The 22222-nt window shown below is 39.3% G+C and overlaps 1 long non-coding RNA gene across 1 annotated transcript in view; it reads right to left on the bottom strand.

Annotated features, from left to right (window-relative positions):
* Positions 1-1571: 1571 nt before the first annotated feature.
* Positions 1572-22222, bottom strand: part of LOC138688057 (uncharacterized) — a 34796-nt gene continuing 14145 nt past the window's right edge. Inside the window, exons 5-8 of the long non-coding RNA XR_011327109.1 lie at positions 16617-16753; positions 15106-15193; positions 5895-6036; positions 1572-3012 (exon numbers count right to left, since the gene is read on the bottom strand). This is a non-coding gene — a long non-coding RNA (uncharacterized lncRNA). The remainder of the gene's footprint in view (positions 3013-5894; positions 6037-15105; positions 15194-16616; positions 16754-22222) is intronic.

Below are 22222 nucleotides of genomic sequence, written 5' to 3'. Positions count from 1 at the left end.
ATTTGATACTACTCTTTAGTTGCTGCTTCATCATAGCAAAGTTCATTACTGATTTAATACAGCAGCTGAATCTCCGAATTTGAGATCGGACCAATGTGTTTTCTGATTCTAAAAAAAAATAAGTTCTGTAAGACAATCACTAAACTAGCAGCAAAATGCTATTGAAAAACAAGTACACTTTTTAAGGGAACTTGCAAATGTAAATCCATGTTATTTTTCAAAACTAAGAAAAAAAAAGACCATGGGTCAGATAATTCCCTTCACTTTTTACCACAGGAAATGATCAAAGTAGCAGAAAATCTGCTCTTTTTGGCCAAACTTCTGTCAGAGACAGAAGGGGTCGAGCCAACACATGGTGTATGCAGTCTTGCAGCAAGAGGGGATGTGGCTGATGGGAAAGGAGGCGGAACCAGAGAAAATCTGTAGGGTAATACCTCCTATTAAACCCACAGGAATTTTCCTATTCTAGATAAAACAGAGGCTGATCCAATAAAGCAAATCTCAAACAACGCAACCTTTCTTTCCAGGCTATTAGACGCTTGTGAATGAAGATGTGGGGCTAGGAGCGTTTGGGATGCTCTGCATCAAGCAGTGGTATTGCTGTAGGGAACCAAGGGCCTCTAGAGTTGAGCTAAGATATGTAAGAAGTACAGGCAAAAATGTGTACCTGCCAGAACAGTTTGGTGGGAAATGAAGGGGTTGGGTTTTTTTTTTCTTTCTTCCCTATCAGGCTCTTTCTAGACTTTATAAGCAGAAGCAGATGGTAGGGACCAGTACATTTTACTTCTTTGTTCTTGCTGCCTGTGAAAGGTGCCAGATGGGCAATGATAAAGATAGAAATTCTCTTCCTGTAGCCCAGGGATAGCAACAAAACTGCAGAGCTTCAAGGCTGCCCTATCCTCACAGGATCACCATAGCATGTTTTTTTTTAGGCCTACTGCTTTCGCTCTTTGACTTTTTGCCACGAAACTGACAGAAAATCCCAGTGGCAACTTGACAGGGGCATTAAGACCATTAAAATATTTAACATAGGACACCAAACCACGTCAGGTTTCGATCATTCACAAACGGGCCAAAAAATATACAGGCTAGGTATGAAGTGCATGGCTAGATCCTTCATATGAATAACTTGGAAAATTAAATACTATCTACTCTGAGAAGTGTTTATTTACTTGGGAATTATGAATTATCAAAATTTTTGTGTAAGAGTAGTTCAAAGGTATGTTTAATTAACATAATTAGCAGCAGTATTCTGAACCATTTTCTTAATGAAGATGGACATCTATGGACATGAAGGGCCTCATCCATGACTCAGTGAAGTCTATAATTAAATATTAATATTTCCCACAAACTATGTTAAAATGTTAGGGGTCGTTTCATGTTGCAAAGCAAGGAATTATATATTGATTTTCATTAATCTGAATCTTTTCCTAGTACTGGTTTTATTGTACTAGAGTCCTTTGAACCTAAGGGTTTTTTGTTTTGTTTTGTTTTGTTTTTTTTAAAACCACACAGTGTATGATGCTATATTCCGACAAAGTCAAAAGCAGCATTTCAAAATTAATGCAGAGATTCCTGGGGTCTTTTGTCAGCTTGCCAGACTCTTGTTGCTGTTCTAACTTAATTTTTTATAATTTCCTTTTATGTTAATAAAGGCTTCTTGTGGCTGTAAAAGTTGAAGTTGTCTTAATCCATAGACAGCCTGGTTCTTATGTAGATACTATTTAGATTATTTAGAAATCCTGCTGGTTGCCAGATGGAGCTCTTTTGGGTTTTATGTTAAATACTTGGAAAGCTAAATAGCTTGATTTTTCTCTCCTCCCTTCCTCCCCCGGCAAAATAAATAAATACTTGAAAAGTGATTATTAACAAGTTGCTTAACTTCAGTTTTAAAATCAAATTAGTTTGAGGTGAAGTGACTGCAAGTATGAGATAACTTGGAGTAGTTGGGTTTTGGTGAGGTTTGACTTACCTACCAAGATTTCAAACCAACAGATTTTCTCCAGGTTTGTTTGGGCAGCAGGAACCTGAACTTTAGACTAAGGATAGAGAATCCTGAAAAGCATAGAACACAGCCCTGAATCCTGCAGTAGCGTTTCTTACAGGATCTGGACTTCAGATGGAAACCCCAAGATGGTCTTGGGACTGCAGTGGCTGTTAGGATTGCTGGAAATAACTTGAAGGGTGTGGTTCAGTGGTATGCTAGGCTGCTGCGAGCCGCTTGTATCCCTGAATTAGTTTAACCAGCCTTCAGATGATTGAGAGTCTCTGCAGTAGCTGCTGCGTCGCTCGCCTCCCTGCTCTGAACGTTCAGGTGAGCCAGCGAGGAGGAGAGATTTGACATCAGGTTCTCCGTCACCAGCAAGGAGGCTTGAGGTTTTTCACAAATCGTACCGTTGGCACTGGGAGCCCATGCAGATGCCAGGGCGAGCTCATAATGGGGTGGTTTGAAACTGCTTTTATTCCCCTGACCTTTGGGGTGCTTCACTCTTCAGTGCATTCAGTCAGTTGAGTTCACAGGGTCTGCATTAGCGTGCAGAGCAACAGCAGCAGAGCCGGGCCAGGTCTGGTTGGCCTTCGTCTGGATTTTAGCAATTGCGAGGCTTCATTTGGTTGAAATTCAGACAAACTGTTGAGTCTAGGAATGTTTCTCAAAAGAGCAGTGCCTGTTGGGCGCTGTGGCATTGATCAGCTGAGGGGCCTTCTGTTTCATACTCAGTGTATACAAGGTGTTCCTCCAGTTCATGCAGAAGGTGCTTGGGAAACACTGAGAGTCAGTGTCCCACTAATCGTAATTCTGTTGTCATCAATTGCCAAGTAGTCAAGACAGTAATTTTGGCCTCCAGGGTTATGTTTTTAAAGTACGGAATAAAAAAAAATGCCGTTTCCTAGTCATTTTTTTCAGTATGTATTGATTCTCTCTGGTTCACATTAAATATAGGAAGTCTCTTGAATTGGTAGGCATGCTGTTCAGGTGTACTTTGGCCCCTGTTGGCATTCTGAACACGCACACTATGGAAAAAAGTGAGAAAAGTCAGGTAGATCCATATGTGCAATGTGACAAATTATAGGCCCTGTAGCACTTCTGAATTGGCATGCAGTTAATGCTCTGGTCTTATTTAAATGCTTCAAATTTAGTCAATGTTTAAAAATTTACTTTCTGTTTAAAAATTTACTATGGAATAAATCTGTTCTGGCAATATGAGATTCATAGTTCAAAAACTTTATCCCCTTTTATCATCTTAGAGTAGCTATTAGTCTGAAGCTTTTCAATCTCAGGGTCTGGCTTAAAAAACAGCAAGGAAATTGAGGCCTATATTTCAGTTTTCATATTTTTGAAAGCTTTAAAGCTAATGGGTCAACCTATTTTTAAATTACAGAGCATGGAGAAATAGGGGGTGTATTCTTTTTCATGTTGAAGTGAGCTATTGTTTCTCTGCTTATAATTAAAAACTCACTTTTTAGAAACTCATATTGGTCCTAGGCATTGCGAGAAGATCTGTGAGTAAAACTATCTGCATGAAATTTCCTTAATGCTGACTTCAAACATGAACTCATTCAGAATCTGTAATCTTGTCTTCTCTTGTGACTGTCATATTAGAGGAGTTTGTCCCAACAGCCCGTAAATGGAGCTGGTAGCATCTGAGCAGGCTGAAGAGCAGTCGTTGAAGTGAGTGGTACAAGTTCCAGAGACACATGAGTACTATCTTTGAAACCTCAGAGATATGCGCTGCTGGCTAGGGCACTGCAGGTTGTAATACTCATCAAGAGTTACAGTGAAATATGGGATTGAAAAAAGCTATGAGCAAGAGAAGTTTGTTTCAAAGTGAGGGTGCAATTTATAGTTTTTAAGAAAAAAATATTTGGTCGGAACTGTAAGAGTAGTTAGGGGCTTAACTCCCATTGATTTGCAGTGGGACCTGTTATGTCTGGATGTTTTGTGGACCTGGTCATTTGTGATGAACTTTGAATCCCTGTGTGTTTAAAATTAATTATAGGATGTTTTGGTAGAGTTTTACTGAAACTCTATAAAGCTAGGAAATTTGCAGTTGAAGTACAAACATGGGCCATAATTCTGTTCTTACCATCCTGACCTTTCCATATGGGTTAAAAGTTCTTGTTATCCTTGCATATGCCCTGGCTGGCAAGCAGCCAGAGGCCCAACTGTACCCCATTTGTCTTTTATGGTTGCCAGGTGCCAGCATTGTGCATCTTACCTTCACATCGGAATCACAAGTTTCATCTCCCTCCCTCTACCCTCTGCTCCTGGTGCGACACCCAGATGTGGAACAGAGATCCCTTTGTACTCTGTGCATGTTATCCTCATACAGGCCATGTACCTAAAGATAGTTCATGCTAATTGCGGTCCAGATTGCATTAGAAACATACCTGTTCTCTCTGTATGCAAATTCCAACTACCTCAATACCACATACAACCTTTCAAAATAGGTCTTGAAGAGTTGCCTGTAATCCATATTCCCTGGAACTGTGTTTCACACACAGTTTGTCAAAGAGCTCTAGTGCTATTCAGAAGAAAGGGTAATCTGGCTTCAGGTATTTATGAGGTGTTTTTTACTTGGGGGGTTGGCGGGTGAGCTGGATGCCATGAGATGTAGGTTAGTGGCTACCTTAAAGTTGTAGCAGCTCTAGGTGCCAGTTTCCCAACAGAGTAGCATTTGGGCTTTGTGTGGCATTTTCTCTCTCTCTTTCAATTAACAATACTGTTCTGCTAACATTGTGTATTGAGGTAATCTGCAGCTTTGAGTTCAATAACAGAGATGTAGCACCTGGATTTACACTGCTCTGTAAAATCTATTTATTGGTGGATCTCCTATAACTTTTCTACATTGGACCCTGAGGCTTCTTTTAAAATTTCTTGTCTTGCCACAGGTTTTTTGTTTATCAAAATTACCTTAATTTTCTCTCCAACTGGAAAAAAACCTGACGCTCCCCACCCCCTAAAATCCTACTGGGTCTGTTTATCCAATTCCCTGCCTATGTGCCTTTTATGGACAGTTTCAAGATAATTAGATGAAAACCACTTTCTTTGAAAAATAATTTTACTCCTAAATTTCAAAGTCATAGTCTGAAACTTGTGAGCATTTTGTTTTGTATGTGATTGAAACCACATCTGTTCGTTGGGGTAGAACAGAGGAAAAGGAATGCTTTTCTGTCTTGGCACATAAGATAACAAAAGGCCAAATGTTCTTCTTTGGTTCGCTTACATGATTGTACTGTAGTACACCAAAAAAGCCTGGCTGCATCAATATTGCAGGTTTTGGCACTGAGTATCCTTTTGATTACAGGCCTGGCACTTCACAGTCACTTGTATTGGGGAAAAAAACCCCCAACAAAATAGTTGAAGGACCCTGTTAGTACATTATAATGTTCTGTGTTACGTTTGTTTTTGTTTAAGACAAGAAAGCTCAAATCAGAATTATGCACCAATTCTTTATAAGATCCCACACATTTGGCAAAGGAATTGCATTAATTACATGTTGTTTTCTGTACTGTGTCATTACAGAAGAGAGCACATGCTGCACTTGTAAGGGGGTGAAATAATTCACTCGCATCTTTGAAGCCTTTGCTGTATTTTTCCCTTTTCCTTTGAAAATAATGGTGGGCTGTAGAAGACTTTCCCTGGATGACAAATATGCTTTGCAAATGTACAATGGTGCTCAGAAGCTTGAGTAAAACAGACTTTTAAAAACTGGTAAATCTATCTGATAGAAAAATGATTTAAAAAAAAGTCAAAGTACTTTTTCAAAGCTTTTCCCTGAAGTATTGTTTTAGCCATAGTTTTACCTGGTTTTGTTGTTATATTCATTTAATGTTACTGTTGGACATTTCCTCCCCCGTGAGATGATTTTGTAAGATGGACTGATTCCACTTACAGAAAATGCAGTTGCTGACTGGTTTTGGATCCTTTGTAAGGCTGTGATCTGTGAGATGTTGCATGTCCTTCCTTGTAAGACTGTGTTTTACTGAAGTGATCTGGAGTTCACATGAATCACTAACATCCAGGGAAAATCACTCCTGTCAAGAGAAGAAAGCATGAAGAATTTTCAGAGCATGTCTATAGGAAAATTCTGTAAGATGGACAACTCTCAATAACTCTCGGTTTGAACTAGCCCCTCTTCCTTAAGAATATTAATTTAAAATTAATGAGAGTATTTAAAGAATTTCAGCTGCCAAAAAAATTGATAACCTACACGATACGTGAAAGCCTCCCTTCATGTTTTGCTTCTGTTCATAGTCTATCTAAAAATAACATTTTAAAGGTATTTTTATGCCAAAAAATAGCAGGTTTTTTTTATCAGTGGGGAGAAAACAAAAATCGGTTTTCAGAAGTGGACTGCAAAACAATCAATATCCCTTTTGCTCATTAGATGCTGTGTAACTAAGTTATTCTATTGCTTATTGCACTCTAAAATACCTTTTTACTGTTGATTTGCATCGACATCCTACAGTTTTATTTTAGAAAAGCGCTCAGCTTGTTTATGTGCTTCAGTCCTATCAACTGTATATAAATTCTTCCTTGGAACTAAATAATCCTCGTTAATGATAGAATGAAAAGATACTAAATTTATTTCTAAGGGGAAAAGCTAGCGCTTTGCATAAGTTGGACTGATGATAAGTTCAACCTAGTAATTTTAAGACTGTTGCATTTGTATTAGTGTGTTTGAGGACTCTTGTAAGCCTAAAGCATATTATTTTCAAACTTTATCACCATTCCAGGGAGTACAGAATTCTCTCTCCCAGACCAGGTTATTTGGGAATTAAAGCCTTTTAGAATATGCTTAGCAAAAATGATACTAGTTAATCTGGTTTGCAAGGTGAGTCCTACCTGCAGATACAAACCTGGGATGTACAGGTTTAGCATGTTGGGGGGTGGGGGGGCGTTGTAATGCTAGTCAAGAACTGCATTACCTGAGATGGGGCTATCTGGGATTTTTCAAAGAAACACAAATTTTTGTTTTTTACAAGTGGCCTTTTAAATTTGTTTTTGTGGGTAAAAGCCCCAGAAGCTTTTTATGGTGATCTCACCTTTCTTTAGTTCTTCTCAAATACTTCCATTGCCTTTTTTTTTTTTTTTTTTTTTAAGGTATTTTCTAGATACACAGCAAGTACCCTGTGCAAATATGACCCATTGATGTCGGTAGCAAATCAGCTTCTGTTTTCAGCAGGGACAGAGTTTATAACATGATTCTCTTCACTGGATAAGTTCTTTGTCTCTAGCATCCCACCTGTACTGTTAGTCTTTATGGATGAACTCTGAAAACAATGAACCTTGCCTTGATCTCAATAAATGCTGTAGCCATACGGGTTCTTTCAGACAGGTCAGGATCAGGTGTGGTAGATACAAGTATGAAGTATACAGGTATAAACACACACACACACAAAGGGGACTCCTTCCTAAGACCTGATGTTTCTTCCCCACATGCTTCTCTACAAAATAGTGTGTTTCTTGCTTTCAAAGAATAATAAATACTGTTGGGAAGACAGACTCTGCTAGAAAGGCAGTTAACCATTAAACATGGGCCCTGGATAGACAGCAGATGTACCAAATCACTACTAAATACTTATTAAATACTAAGTACTTATTAAAGTGCTAAAAATCTGCATCAGAATTAGCAGCTAGCTAAGACCTTCCACTTATAAGCAGGGACCTACACGGAAATGTATTTGGTAATAAGGTAAATGCTTGTCGTCATCATGCTTTGCTAGTGATTTTGGGTCTCTGCATGTTAGGACTAGGGAAGAAGGTGGAACCTTGTTTGGTAAAAAAGTATAGATCAGTTCTTAGGAAAGAAAAAGGCCCTTCCAGAGTTAGCTTGGATTAATACACAGGGAGATGCAGCTCTCTGATGATTAAGGGATTTGTAGAGCACTGTGAGTCACAGTACCTGTTAAGGGCACTTGGGCCAAGTCTACTTACAGTGAACCTTTCTTCCTCATCAGAATGAAAGCTTTATTGTCTACCCCTAGGCTGTTACATATCGTCACCTTTCCATATGTGCCTTTTCTAAAAGCAGAGATAAAAAAATAATGCACCTCTTTCCCATGAAATATGTCCCACCAGTCATCACTTTCTTGTTGCTGTCTTAGTCCTGAGCATGGTGCTATGTAATACTGTCTAGTGATGCTTTACTTTTGTCTTGCTTTTTGCATTGTCACTTACATATTCCTTAGTGTACATCGTCAGACTAGGAGCCATTCCTCACCTCTGTTTCTATTTCTTCTCTAATGCTTCCAAAAATCTCTTGTACTGACTTACAGAAACAGCTGGAACTGCAACATCACTCCATTTTAAGCTCTGAATTGTGTTAGCCATTACATTGGTTCCACATGCTGCTTGGGTGGAGACATCAGTTAAAATTCCCAACACAGCCAGTCAGGCCAGGAATTGCAGCTTTGTGTAAGTGGTGGTGACTTTCTAATTCTTGATTACATTATGCTAGAAAAGAGGATTGTTCCCAGAGCAATTTACCAAGAGGGGAAAAATGGAAATACTGTTCAAGGATGACCTTCCACCCCAGTGATCTATTTGGCTGGCGTCTGTTATTGCTCAGCTTCTCCGTCATAGGTTTTGCAGTAGTCTAGTGCTTTGTCATTGCTACTAAGTGGAAAACTCCTGAGTTCACTAAACAGTTTGTGAGGGGTTTGGGTAGTGGCAGCTGGATTTATGAATGCAACTGCAGAACAAAGTGTTCATCAAGGTTACCTGAAATAAACATGGGTCCTATTTGAGCAGACTTTAAATGCATTGATTCTAAAAATTTCTTCAATCTAAAGTGCTATTCCTGAGCCCAAGGTCCGGAGACAGATAGAGAGAAAAAGAGAGGAAAAAGAAGGGAATTACTTTGCACCACTCCAGCATGGGAGCAGGAAAAGTGTTGTTGCGATTGTCTCCAGGAGAGAGGCAGTGCTGTAATCCTTTCATTTTCGTACACAGAACTTGAAAAGATTTTTCCTAGAAATGTGTAATGGGACTGTCAGAAAACAGACCACTCCCCTTCCCAGTAGTTTCCTGCTGAAGTCATTTAAGGCCTCTCACAGCTTTCATCTGTGTAGGCACTGAGAACTCACGGGCCAAGATTTTTTTTTTTTTAAATGGAATACAAGCAAAAATGAAGGGCTTTTTAAAAAGTCATTAGGAAAGAAAGTTGGAAGTTTCTCTGCATGTAAAGCTGGCTCACCACTTAATCAGTTTCTTATTTCCGTTCTGTTTCCGTCAATCCCAGGAAGTGGATCTAGGTGTTTTTCTTGTTTTAGGTATTACTAAAGGCATGTATGTGAGCTGCCTGAAGGGGTGGAGAGAGAAGTTGTTCCTTACTTCACTTCTGGGACTGTCTGTTCAGAGCTTTACACAGGAGGTGACTTGGAAAGGCTTGTGAATTCCATTTACTGTGCACTCAGACCTGATGAGTGCAGTAGGCTGAACATACAAAACCTGCTCTGCAGACAACAGCCTTAGTGCAGTAGCTATTAAAAAAAAAAAAATTCCCTTTGTGGAGCTGGCAGATAGCCTGCATGCACACAGATGGGAATTTTTGTTGGTATATATGCCATGTTTAACACAAATGATCAAGGCAACATGCTTTAAAAAGAAGCCATTGCTACCCTGAATAAATGGATGCTACTCAGCATGCATTTTCTGGTTGGTCTGAATTCAAGCCTCCCATTCTGAAATGGGTAGCTCTTTTGGATTGTATGGCCTTGTCTCAGACAAATCTGTAGTGTGCGTTTATTCCTGAGATGAATGATACACTTTTCATCCAGTTTCTTTCAAGTTGAACTCTACCTGGCGCAGGAATGATAAATGTTTTTTTCTTTCTCCTTCTGTCTAGAAGACCATGTTGTACTGTGAAAGATGAACTTCATTCCCAGGACAGATGAACTGCATTCAGAGGTGGATTTACTGATACATGTTTGTAATGCTACAGCCGTGCTGTAGGCACCTCATCAGACAGCCATATATTTGTGGTAGTATTGAGCCTTAGTCACATTCCACGTAAAGCTTTAATTGGAAGTTGTATGTTCTTAAAGCCTAGAGGAGTCTTCTCTATAGGGAGTGTACAAATATTTCAGCCTTGGAGCATGAAGAACTTCATGAAGTTAGCTGGCCATTATAAATTACATATGCATTTAAGAAAAGAAAAAGCTAGTATTTAAGTAGGCCGCCAGCATGCTCTGAATGCAATCCACTGTATTGATATGACATTTAAAGTGTGTATTTGCATTTGGTATGAAATTGTGCATACCTGATGTGTAATTTTTTGGACTGCCCTTGATCCAGTGGATAGGGAAGGTCGATGAGATGAGTACAGCCTAAAGAGCAACTGCATGAGTGCTTTGAATTAAACTGCTGATCAGGTCCCAGGATCAAATTTGGGACTGATGCGCTAACTGGCATACTCGGAGAAAACTCGAGTTTGTTCCAAGCATCTGACCCTTATCCTGCAGCGCTAGCAGGCTCTGAGCATTACCTATCCCCATCACCTCCCTACATCCCATCTGCCCTTGTGATGAGACCATATGTTTGAGGCTAGACAGACAAGACGTCCTGTGGCCTTTCTGATAAGGGCTGACTTGGCATGATGTGAGGACACATGGCACTTTTAGACAGTCTGGATTCAGGTCATCTGCAAGAGCTACCTGGAAAGGAGAAGTTTAGTTGCATCTCAAAACCTGTTTCTAGGAGTGGCCATCTCGGGTACAATTTAAACAAACCTCCAGGGATATAGCCATGGTCCTGTTTGTGCTGAAAACTTACCCAGCCTTTCCTAAGGCTTTAGAGCCTTACCTACTTCATAAGGTATTTTTGTCTGTCTTGTTACTGGCATTCTTCTTGTTGCTTAACTACAGTGTTGACAAAAGTTCTTGTCATACTGAAAACAAGATTTGAACTGAATCCAAAGACTGTGGAGTTGGTGCAGCTGTGTGATGGGGAGGAGCTGGTACATGCTTTCAAAGATTTCAAACTATTAAGCATATATTCAAGGAAATGGCATCTGAAATGCTTTTATTTCTGGTGATAACTGATGATTTTCACCAAGTACAGCTTTGATTCTTATTGTAACTTCTCGTGTCAAGAGTCTAAGACTAGCTGACCCTACTTTTGTGAGTTAGCAATGGTAATTTGAGATGCCTGGTCTATTTTATTGCGATACATACATACATGAGTATACGTTGATAATAGGAAGCATGTCATTCAGAAGCCATTCTGCCAAAATATCTGTCTGCTGTTTGGCCCCTTGTGTAACTGATGGCACCAGTCACCACAAGTCACCGGTGGTGACCTAATGACCAGTCACCACTAGTCACCACCTAGTCTTAGTGCAGTAGCATTTTTATACAGAATTCCTTTCTGTGTGTGAGAGCCATTCTAAGAATCAGCAGCACACAGCTGGCTGAATATCTGAGGCATGCAATGTACAGAGGTGGTAAAAACCTATACAAGCAGTATAAGCCTTACTTCCTAACAAAAGAACAGTTAGAGTTGCTGGCAGAAAATGATAAGAGTGTCAGTGGCTGTTTAGATTAGGGAAGGATCGGGTGCGTTCAGTGAGGGGGATAGTGTTTGTTTAGGTTTTCCCTTCTGGGACTAGTTTAGTATTTCAAGCACGTTTGGGAACTTTGTTTTTTTCCCCCAGTGGGCTAAGATGGGACCTGGACAGTGTTTATGGATCTGAGAGAATAAGACTTAACAATGCTTCAGAAAAAGCGATTGCATATCCTATAATGCTAGCTTTGTTTCTGGGTGCCTGTATAAACTCTCTCAGTATTTGTTTGCTGACTTTTCTTTCAGTTTAAAATACACAAGAAGATGCCTGTTTCAGCCTGTTGGGGCTGACAAAATACTAAAGATAGACAAAAACATAGAGTAAAATGCAGCTGAAACCAGTCCTGTACGGGGAGTCCCTATGTGTGCTATATCAGAGAGAACAGCTGGGATCTGCTACTGACAACACTACTAAACCCACATTTTTTTCCATCTGACTGTATGCTTAGTGTGCATGCCCTGTCCAGCAAAATGGAGAGCTGATAACTTCTCTCTTTTTATTCACTGTCTGTGGGAAGGTTATTTAGAGCAGCATTGTCTGAGTCACTTTGTCACAAGCTAGTTCAAAAGGCATATGCTATATGTAAAACTGCTCCAAGAAGATGAGGAGCAGCCACAAAGGGACATACTCATACAAATAACTATTCAGAGGTCTTGAAACATAAAAACACATAGCTCTGAAAGAAAAGGCCAGGACCCTGAAAATAATTGGCCAGGGTAATGGAAGTTGTTAAAAGAATGAATGGGAGCAGCCACAACCATTGCCAAAATCATTACGGTCATCAAGCTGAAAAATGACCCTGGCAGTAGCAGTACATCCAGATGGCCAAACAACAAGACTTACTTATCGGTAATCCATCCATTTGCTTGATTGGAATCTCATCCACCCACCAGCTCAGGGAGAGACTCCAGAGTAATCCCAAAGGAGCTCCCAAAATCACAGGCACTGAGGTCCCCTCGGTCTCTGAGAAGGACTCAGCCTCCTCTGCAGTTAGACAACCACCGATGAAGCCACAGGTTCGGTGGAGCCCTGTGAGCAAACATCACATTGTGATGTTAACACAGGTTATTTCTGAACACTGCAGATCCTGTATTCCATGTGGCTGGGCTTAAATGCTGTGTATGCTGCCAGTATGGTTAAATGCTTGTCAGCCATTAAGGACCTCAGGAGGTCTCTGAAAACTGGTGTACAGGCTTGTGTAGCTCACCTTGCAACAGAACTTTTCTCAGCAGAGTATGATTGCTGTAATATGGAAGGGAGCTTTGCTCTACATATGCTAAGTACCCTTATCTCTCAAGTGGCCTGACTAACATAATTAGATTGAACTAAGGGGAATTGGGCCTAACCTTGTCTCTACCTTGGATTCTGCTGCTCCTTTTCAGACCCAGAGAAAGGACTTTGAGCCCAAAAGCCTGTCTGTTCTTTCCAATTATATTAATTGGCCTAATAAAAATCTTGTATGTATGTTCTCTTCCTACAAACTCTGCTTCTCTCTTGCTACAATACAATTATTATTTACATCCTGGAATGATTGGCATGTATGTAAATTGGAATAAAGGGATCTGACCTGAACTGTTAACTAAGTTAAAAAAACCCAACAAACAAAAACCAAAGCAGCTGCACATTAGCTTAAGACCCCTTAGCCAGCTGACTGAGGAAGAAGCCCCCTCCCCAGTAACTGAACATTAGGGTTGGGAGCCTGAAGTTGCTATCACACAGAGGGTACAGCAGCACACAGAGCATGAGTCCTTTCTTGTAAGTCAATCCATGGCTATAATGGACCCAGCTCTGCTCCTCAGATCAGCATTAGGAACAGTGCCTGACTCCTATGGTGTGCAAGCAAACCTGGTTCTACTTTCCAGGTAGAACTCAAGTTGATTGAAAGGGGTCCTGGAGTCATAATACAAAAATCACTAGTTCACACTGACATAGCCAATTTGACGGAGGAAATTCAGATTAAGGAGCAGGTGAAGGAAATGCAATAAACAGAAAAATGAAGCTTCTACTTCTCAACATGCCTTTTTAGGATGAGATTAAGAGGCAGAGTTTAAGCTTAAAAAGGCAGAGATGGAAATGAATAGGGAAAATGTTGCTTTGTTTGGGTTTTCTTTTTTACTTTTGTAACAGCTACATTTTTTTAGGTTTTTCTGAAAGTTGTCATTAATGTGGTACTATTTTTTTAATACAGTTAAAAGTCAAATCCAGGTGGTTACCATAATACTAAGTTATCCTCTCCACAATTCACCAGTCCCCTTAAAGAGAGAGCTTTCTTCATAAAGCATCTGCTTTATTTTTAGACAAAACTGTGCCTATTTAGTGTCTAGCTCATTTTAAAAACTACTGGCAAGGTAGAACCAATAGACACTGCAAACCCCACTATTTTTCTTTATTTGTAACCTTTTCTGTAATACTAATACTGCACTATTATTTCTTGTTACCCTGACCAGAATCGTGATAACCAACTGCAAAGACCTGATATAGTAACAATAAACACTACAACAGTTGAAACTGTCCAAGATGTCCTTTTGCAATAAATCAGCACTATAAAGTGAGGTGTGTGTCAGCTGCCTTAGCAAAGTAAAGGTGCCAGGGACTACTTCTCACTTCCTCCCCTATTTAAGTAAACCTTTAAAAGACAAACAAACCTCCCCTTCACTATGGAACTGAAATGTACTACAGAATGATTCACACCAAATAAATAAATGCTTTTCAGTTGTAATCATTCCCTATTGAGTTGAAGTGGTATTATGCAGTTTTAATCTCATCAGTTCGAGAAAGCATGCACAAATGAAAAGAAGTGATTTTAACACTTTAGGAGGGGGAACTGCAGCTTGCACAGAGCATCCAGCCAAAGGAACAGGAATAATTGTACGATGACTGAGCTCAAATCTATGCCAGTTTACAATTTCCACTACAATTAATTTCATTTCTCCACTTCATTCCTGAAAAATTAACCCTGCATGATAACCCTCATGCATTTCATCTATCTGCAGTTTCCACAGTATTTGCCACTGAAGAACTCAAAACACTTACAACACTTTTCCAGTTTAATCTGATTGCCACTATGGCTCCTACCCACCTTCACAGGGAAATTAAACTTTTACTCCCATCTGCAACACCAATCCGCCTTAAAGAGTATCAATGAACATACGCAACAAAACTTTTGAAATTGTCATTTTGAGCACAAATGCATGCATAGGAATACTCCCCACATAATGCTGAAACACAACCACCTCTTTGGTGAGCAGCGTAAGTAATATGACAACTTGTAGCAACACTAAATAATCATCTACTTAGCCTAGAGCAAAAATTGAAGCAGTGGGAATGTACAACATTTGAATCAGCATTTGTTGGGAAAACATTTCTCTTGTGACATAGAAATCTTATGGACAGCAAATATCTAGAACTTTGATAGTACTATACTTAAAGCTGGTAAATTCAGCAAAAATTATGTCAACACTGTGATTAGGACAGAGATTTTGTTAATAGCTGGAGTGAGCTGGCCACATGAGAATGACCATTGTTCTGCTGATAGTACCTGTGCACTTCTGGGAAGGTTTCTTCTCATAAACACTGGACTACTTCTGTGTGAAAATTTTTCCTGTGTACAACAGGAAGCTTCAGTCCTGCAAAATACATATATTCTGATGAGACTGTAGTCTGAGATGGTGCAACAATCCTGACACTAATTTGTCACATACAGTTTCTATGTTCTGCCTGAATGAATCTCTCTCTCTTTAGACTCAGCTCTATAGTGAAAACACTTTGTTTGAGGTCTGAATTTGTTCTTTAATATGGTATCTGGTACTCCTGTTCATGTGGAATAGAATCTAATCTCTCCAAATATCCTATTGCTTTGAACAGGCTCATTTGGTATTAGACATACCACGCAGATGTTACAGTTTGCATTTCTGAGGTTTGTCTGTGCTGACAAACAACTCTGCCAAGGAGTTTGCTCATTAAAACAGTGGTGAAAAACAAATATAGGTGAGACCTGAATGTATTTAAATTAAGTTTTTCAGAATGCTTAAATAACAACAACAACAAAAAGTAGACGATCTTCCTGTATTATTGTTAATAACACAAAGGTGCATTTCTAACATTATGTAAAGTTCAGTTTTTCGTTGGGTTTGGGATCTATGGAAAGTCTTACCTTAGTAAAGAGAAACAAACCAAAAATCTCTGTTTTCCCAGTGGTGCTCATTACTGATGCAGACCTGCTGTCAAATTGCCACTACACTGCAGAAAGATATACAAATCAAAAGCCTTCATATACTGGAAATTTAACAATTTAGCAAGCAGAATATACAAGTCATATAGCTAAGCACAGAGAGTAGACACCAAAAAAAATGGAAATATCTTGTCAGTTGATTTTTTAAAAATAATTTAAGACATTTAAGAACATTGTCTTGAAATATTATTCATATATACTGTGAGATTATCTGAATTCCATTTTACCACCATAGCTGCCTTCTGCTTGGAAAAAAAAAAAGTTAAATCATTGTAATTATCTAAATTATTACTTTTTTTTTAAATTGGAAAACTGCAGTTAGTTGCAATTACAGAATTTCAGACTAAACTGCTTAAAATTTATTTCTGTGACTTAAAAATGTGTGTGTATAAAATTAGCGATGTTGAAAAAGCTAAACAGATCAATTTTCATAGTATCCTATTGTTCACTAGTAAATATGCTCCACCTCTCTACTAGGAAGCGGCAGATGAATTCTTGCAATTCTCTTTGTAATTCCGATCCAAGTCCTTCTGAAGCCAGTGGAAAGATTTGTATTAAGACAGCTTATTAGGACTTCATTTTACATGTGTTTGTCTCACTGAGATGAGTGCTTATTTCATCTTGCTATTTCAAGGCTTCCAATCATAACTCTACAGTCTGTAAAGAGTTGGGTTTTTTCTTGAAACTGAGATAGTATATTAAAGAGAGCACTATTTGATAGCAACAGACATTTGTTACTGGTCCATGGCAAGATTCCAAATTGTATCAATTCTAAGAATATACTTTCAATACATTTTGAGATAACAAATCATACTGACCACAAAAAATGTCCTTAGGTGACACCAATAATGAAGGAGAGTCGCTTTTGACAGGCAATTCTTGCTCTTGCAGGTGTGCTCTCACAAGGCTGGGAAAGTCTTTATTTTTGGGGGTTTCCATGGTAATGTTGGCAGTCCTAAATGGAAACAAAAATATTTAAAAGGAGATGTTAAAAAAAAAGCGTGATTCAAATGTGACTGAAGTTTGTATTTTTCTAAGAGTAGAAAGCAGAAATGTTGTTGTATATGGTTTTAAAAATTCTATCTATCTAAATTAAATCCAAAGACAAATTCAGGCACATTTTTACAAACTGTTGTGGGTTTGGCATCATAAAAAACACTTTAAAGAAGGCCTTTTAAGAATCGGCAAACGCAAAGTGACTCCTTTCATGTTTTGTTTTCTGAAATAGGCAGCCGTTTTCTACAACTTGAATTTCCATACAATCAAAATAATCTTTGCAAGGGTAAAAATGGTTGCTGCCAAAAGTACATAACACAAAAATCCAAGCAGGTTTCATTTATTTTAGAAATAGCCTTTAAGCATTTTGAATGTTTAAAATGAAGCTTACACCGCCATCTTAAAAAGAAGTCTGCAACACCGAAGAGAGATTTTTTAAATTTACTTTTTTTCTCCTGAAAATGAAATCCCTTAAGAAACTCTGTACCCGCATTGCAGCAGGACAGAGCGCTTCAGCGAGTGTTCCCTGCTGTGCCTTGCCAACCTCCAGCAAAGGAGGGCACAGGCCCCTGCAGTGGAGCCATCGTTATGTATTTCGGGAGAAAGGGTCGAAATGGCCTCTGGAGCTATAACCAGGCATAAGGCACAGGCCAGTTTTGTACAGTCCCCTCGAGCAAGAGCCAAAATGACTAAGACAACGATGCAAGCGTGAGGGCAGTCCCAACACTGCATTAGCAGGCCCGTGAAGGTGGCACAGATCCCCAGAGACCTCAGGAAAAGACGAGAGGAAGCCACCTCCTTTCTGCTCTCACAATGGGCTGGGAAGAAGGCCTGAGGTAGGAAAATGTCGTGTGTGCCTTTCCCTTTGCTTGCTTTTGCTTCAAATGGAAGACGAGCAGTCAGATGGCCCAATGCTGTGGCGGTTTCAGGGACCTGCTGGCAGCCCTATTTATACACCATGGTTGAAAAATAGCACTTGAAAGGTCCTGGATGAAAAAAAACAATTCCGCATCTGTGAAAATTTCCAAAAATTGCTTTCCTCAGTGTAGAAGCCGGATATATATTTGTTGAATCAGGCCCTTAATTAGGTAGGATGCAAAGGGCTTTCTCCCCCCACGATACTTCCTGCTCAACAACAGTGTCCCCCCCGCTTTCTGCTAACCCTGCTAAAATCTGATGGGGATGTTTTTCTGTTGTTATTTATTTCCACAGAGATACTGTAGTGACCAGCAACTGATCCCCTTTCTCCCTCCCTCCCCCTTTTAATTTAAATATTTTTTTTCAGGCCAGATTTCTTCCTGCTTACTTGGGCTGGTCTTTTCATTAAAACAAGTTCTTCAAATGACCCCAAATCATTTACCCTTCCTGTCCGTTCTTGGTTATGCCAAAACTGTTAGTTCACAACAGGAAACCAATTGCTTGTGCTATCAGGAGACATTTCCTTCGCAGCACAAAACGTCTGAATAATAATTTCAAGCAAGGCTTCACCCATTTCCTGTGAAAGGAGGGAAGTTTGCCTATCCCAGTCCCTCACAGCTCTTTGTTTCCATCCCTTCATGACGTAATGCTTTCTGCGTAGGGAAGGTGGATCATTTTCCCTTAACAGCACTAAATTCAATATCCTGTGTAAAGTTTTGATACTGCTCTTCAGCAATGAAACATGTAACATTTACAAATAATAAAAAGTTATGCTCTAGTTTATACTTGTGGTGTCTCTTTCAAAAAATAAACTAAACTTTTGGTGTCTGGAAAATAATTATAATGAAAACATGAAGGCTAAAGACAGTCTGGTTTGTTAAATGTTTACTTGCAGGCTATTTAGCATTACAGCTCTAACTACAACATATCCTCCCAGCAGATAGGAGAGCCCACCGGGTATCAACTCTTGCTGCGCACCAGAATGCCCCAGACTGAAATGTCCATTGTGGCACTGCATTTTACAGGAAAACTGCAGATAGATAAACTTGTCTCAGGCACTGCCTCAACACATCAATTAAGCACATGCCTAACTTCATCCCTATATAGCAAAAAGTTCACTTAGGCAAATACCGAAGAGTGACTTTTTTAAGTGATATGCTACATCAAAGCCTTAATATAATGGCAATGCTAAATTGTTAAAAAGGGAATTATCTAGCAACGCACATGTTAGCTCTTCAGTGCTGGAACATTTAGGGATATCTAGGATGCATAATTTAGGCAAAAAATGTGTTAAGCTATCCTTCATCCAAACAAAGTAGGCATAGAAATTGCTACATATGAGCTACTTTTTTCCATTGAGCCCTACTGTAGTGCTTCTTAACCTATTTTTGTTAAATTATGCAATTGGAATCAGGATATGTGTTTTATTTAATTTTCTACAGTTCTTTTTTTTTAACAAGCGTAATAAGGGCTGGTGAATATGATTTTTTTTAGTTACCTGTTACAGGAAGCAAGAAGCTTAAATGGAGAATTTGTCAAAGAGTTTGAGGACCTTAAAAATAGCTCGTCACAGTTGTTATTATAGTGCAGTCTTAATTACATCATTTGCTGTCACACAAAACCCATAATAAATCTCTCTCTCCATTATTCTGAAGACAATAAAATTTTTATTACATTTGTGGCCTCTGTGTGTTTGTCATTTGAAATGTTCGAGCCAACATGAAATACTAAATCTCTTATTCTAATTCACTTGTTCCAATCAAGAGGCCCAGCAGAGTCAACTTACCATTTTCTTCCCTCCTTTAACAGGCATCACATGCATTTCCTACTCTCTGCCTCCTCGGCTGGGATGCTGCAGGTAGTACGCACCTTCCTTCACACAGATTCTAGTCATGTTTGTGTTAGCCAAATAAACCATTTTAACACCTCTCCACTAGGAGCTGTGTTTAAGAATAGCAGCTTTGTGTTTCAAAGTCTCTTGCTTGAAAGGCAGGAATGTGGTTTTCTTGCTGAAGGTCGGCAGGACCTTTGCATTTTGTGTTTTCCAGTCCATTTCCAGGAGTACATTTGTCAGTTAGGGACCCAAGCACCAGACAGTCTCTGCACTAGGCAGATTTCACCCACACTTAACCACCTTCAGTCCTCACTTTCCCCATCAGTGACTGCAAGATGTGACGTAATGTCAGTCTGTTTATATTTGTTTCAGAGGAACTGTAAAAATGAATTTTGTTTCACTTCAGCTGGGGCTGAGGAGAGCATTTCCCCCTCAGTGTCTTTCACAGATCAGAAAACTATTTCTCAAGGGGGAAAAAAAAATCTGTATTATATCATTCATCCTTTTTCTAATTGTTCAACCTTAAACTGGGACATCTTGTTGAAAACTTTCTTAGAAGCTGATACCCCAAGGCTATTGTTGCATCTTGCTTTTCTTTTTTTCCCTTCCCAATTTTGAATCCCCTTTCATCTGGGCATTTGAGTATGACTAAGTTACATTTAATTGTGTAACAAAACCCCAACTGGTTGTTCATTCAATGGTTTGTAAGGCCAATTCTGGAAACCCTTACTTCGTTCTGGCCATCTGTCTGCAAAGCAGAATAACAGGTGAGCTGGAGATATAGCCAAGAAAAGCAATGCAAACAACTGATGCCCAGAGAAATCAGCTACTGTAAGACTGGACATGCTGAATATGTTTAGTTGTGCCTAATGGCAAGAATAGCTAATGACAGTGTTATTCTATTGACTATTAGAGAAATACAAATGCCAAGGTATAAATAAACATTCTTAGGAAAAAAAAAATCAGGCCAATCATCAGAGTAAGCTTCCTGTCAATCCCATGGTTTAATATCACAGAAAGATCTTTTATAGCAACTGTGGGAACACAATGTCCTTTTCAGCTTGTAAAACTACATTTGCAAAGCAGTCTGAAAAGGTCTGTGGGTAATACCACAAACTGGCAAGAAGTGACATCTAAGTCCCCTTCTTCCTATTATTAACTTGTATAACACTGTATATACTTCAGTAAACTTCACTAAAAATCCCACAAGAATAGGAGTTTGTGCAGAATATTTATATTTCTATGCTATAGAATAGATCACAGAACTCTGTCCATCTGTCAAAACACATGAGTAAATCATGCTTAAACCTAATTCTCTAGTTGGTGAGCTGAGACTCAGAAAAATTAGGGAACTTGATGAAGGCCACACAGGAGTGAATGAGAAAGAAGAGGCTAATGTAGCATAGTCTGCTAGCCATTACAGAGGCCGTAACTGCACGTACCAGCTTCTGAGACACATCACACAGTGCTAGTGTGCAGATGGTTCTAGACTCCTCTATATTATACATATATATAATTGGCAGAGAAGTCTAGTGACCTCGCTGCAGCAGCAATGATGCTTTCTGATACGGCTGGAGGGGAAGGGAGGAGAGGTGGTGCAGAACAACCCTAACAGACCAGGCAATGCCAGTAGCTGGGAATGATCAAATGTCCCTACTAAACTCACAGAGGCACAAAAGGAGCTAATAGCTGACATTCTTAACACTGGAATTTTCAGGCAAGTAAAATCATAATTTTATCAGAATAGTGACATAAACATTGCATCATATATAACTCTTGGCTTAAAGTGCTGTTAGGCAACAGAGCAGTCTTGGAAACTAGATATCTTTATAATCTATGCCCCTTAAATAGGTTAAATCCCTCTGACACCTTTCATGCCAGAATTTCTTCTGCACAGTGCTCAGGCTGTCATTATGTTTGACATTTTATTTCCACTATTGAATTGTCTTTTCCTTGTTTTGCTCATTCATGGTGCATACTGGCCAACCTACAAAAATGTAATTTGAATGTTTTAAACTAGACTAATATATTTTGACTGTATCCTTGTTGACACAGAGGACTGTAATGCAGCCAGCTGTTCATTGTTACTATGTTAAATAAAGTAGAACTCCCTTGTGATATTCTATATACTAACAAATGATGTAATGAAATTCTGGTCATGTGAAAATTCTATCATTATACCACCCAGCATCCCCATGAGCAGTCAGAGGCTAAGTCACTTGCTTGAAAAGCCCCGTTAACACATCATCCTTATGATTCAGAACTGTAATTGGTTTAACCTGATGTGCTGCTCATTTTCTGTGTCCTGCATGCTCCAGTAGTACAAGTACACTTTTCTTTCCTCTGTATTGGTGAAAAGGTGTACAAGACAAAGACTGAAGACTTTGCTCTGTTAACATGATATATATACATATGTACACACAGGATGTGAAGAGCTGATTACAAGAAACATGATCTGCAAGTGACAGGTGGGACTGCTCAGGTAGGCAAAGATAGAGAAAGAGGGAGAGAAAGCCAGGCATAGAGGGAAGGAAGGTGTATCCTCCAAAAGAACTTAGTGAAGCCAATTTAACAAGTTTCTTCTCTCCCTTCCTTCCCCCATCCCCACCTGTGTGTGGTCCCCACTACACTTGAGGAAGCAGGAAAGGAGATAAGAGCAAGCACTGTTTTTACCAG

This window comes from Haliaeetus albicilla, chromosome 12 (genome assembly GCF_947461875.1).
Source record: "Haliaeetus albicilla chromosome 12, bHalAlb1.1, whole genome shotgun sequence".
Classification (NCBI taxonomy): domain Eukaryota; kingdom Metazoa; phylum Chordata; class Aves; order Accipitriformes; family Accipitridae; genus Haliaeetus; species Haliaeetus albicilla.
The sequence above is the reverse complement of the archived record's forward strand: the minus strand, read 5'-3'. Positions and strand labels throughout refer to the sequence as shown.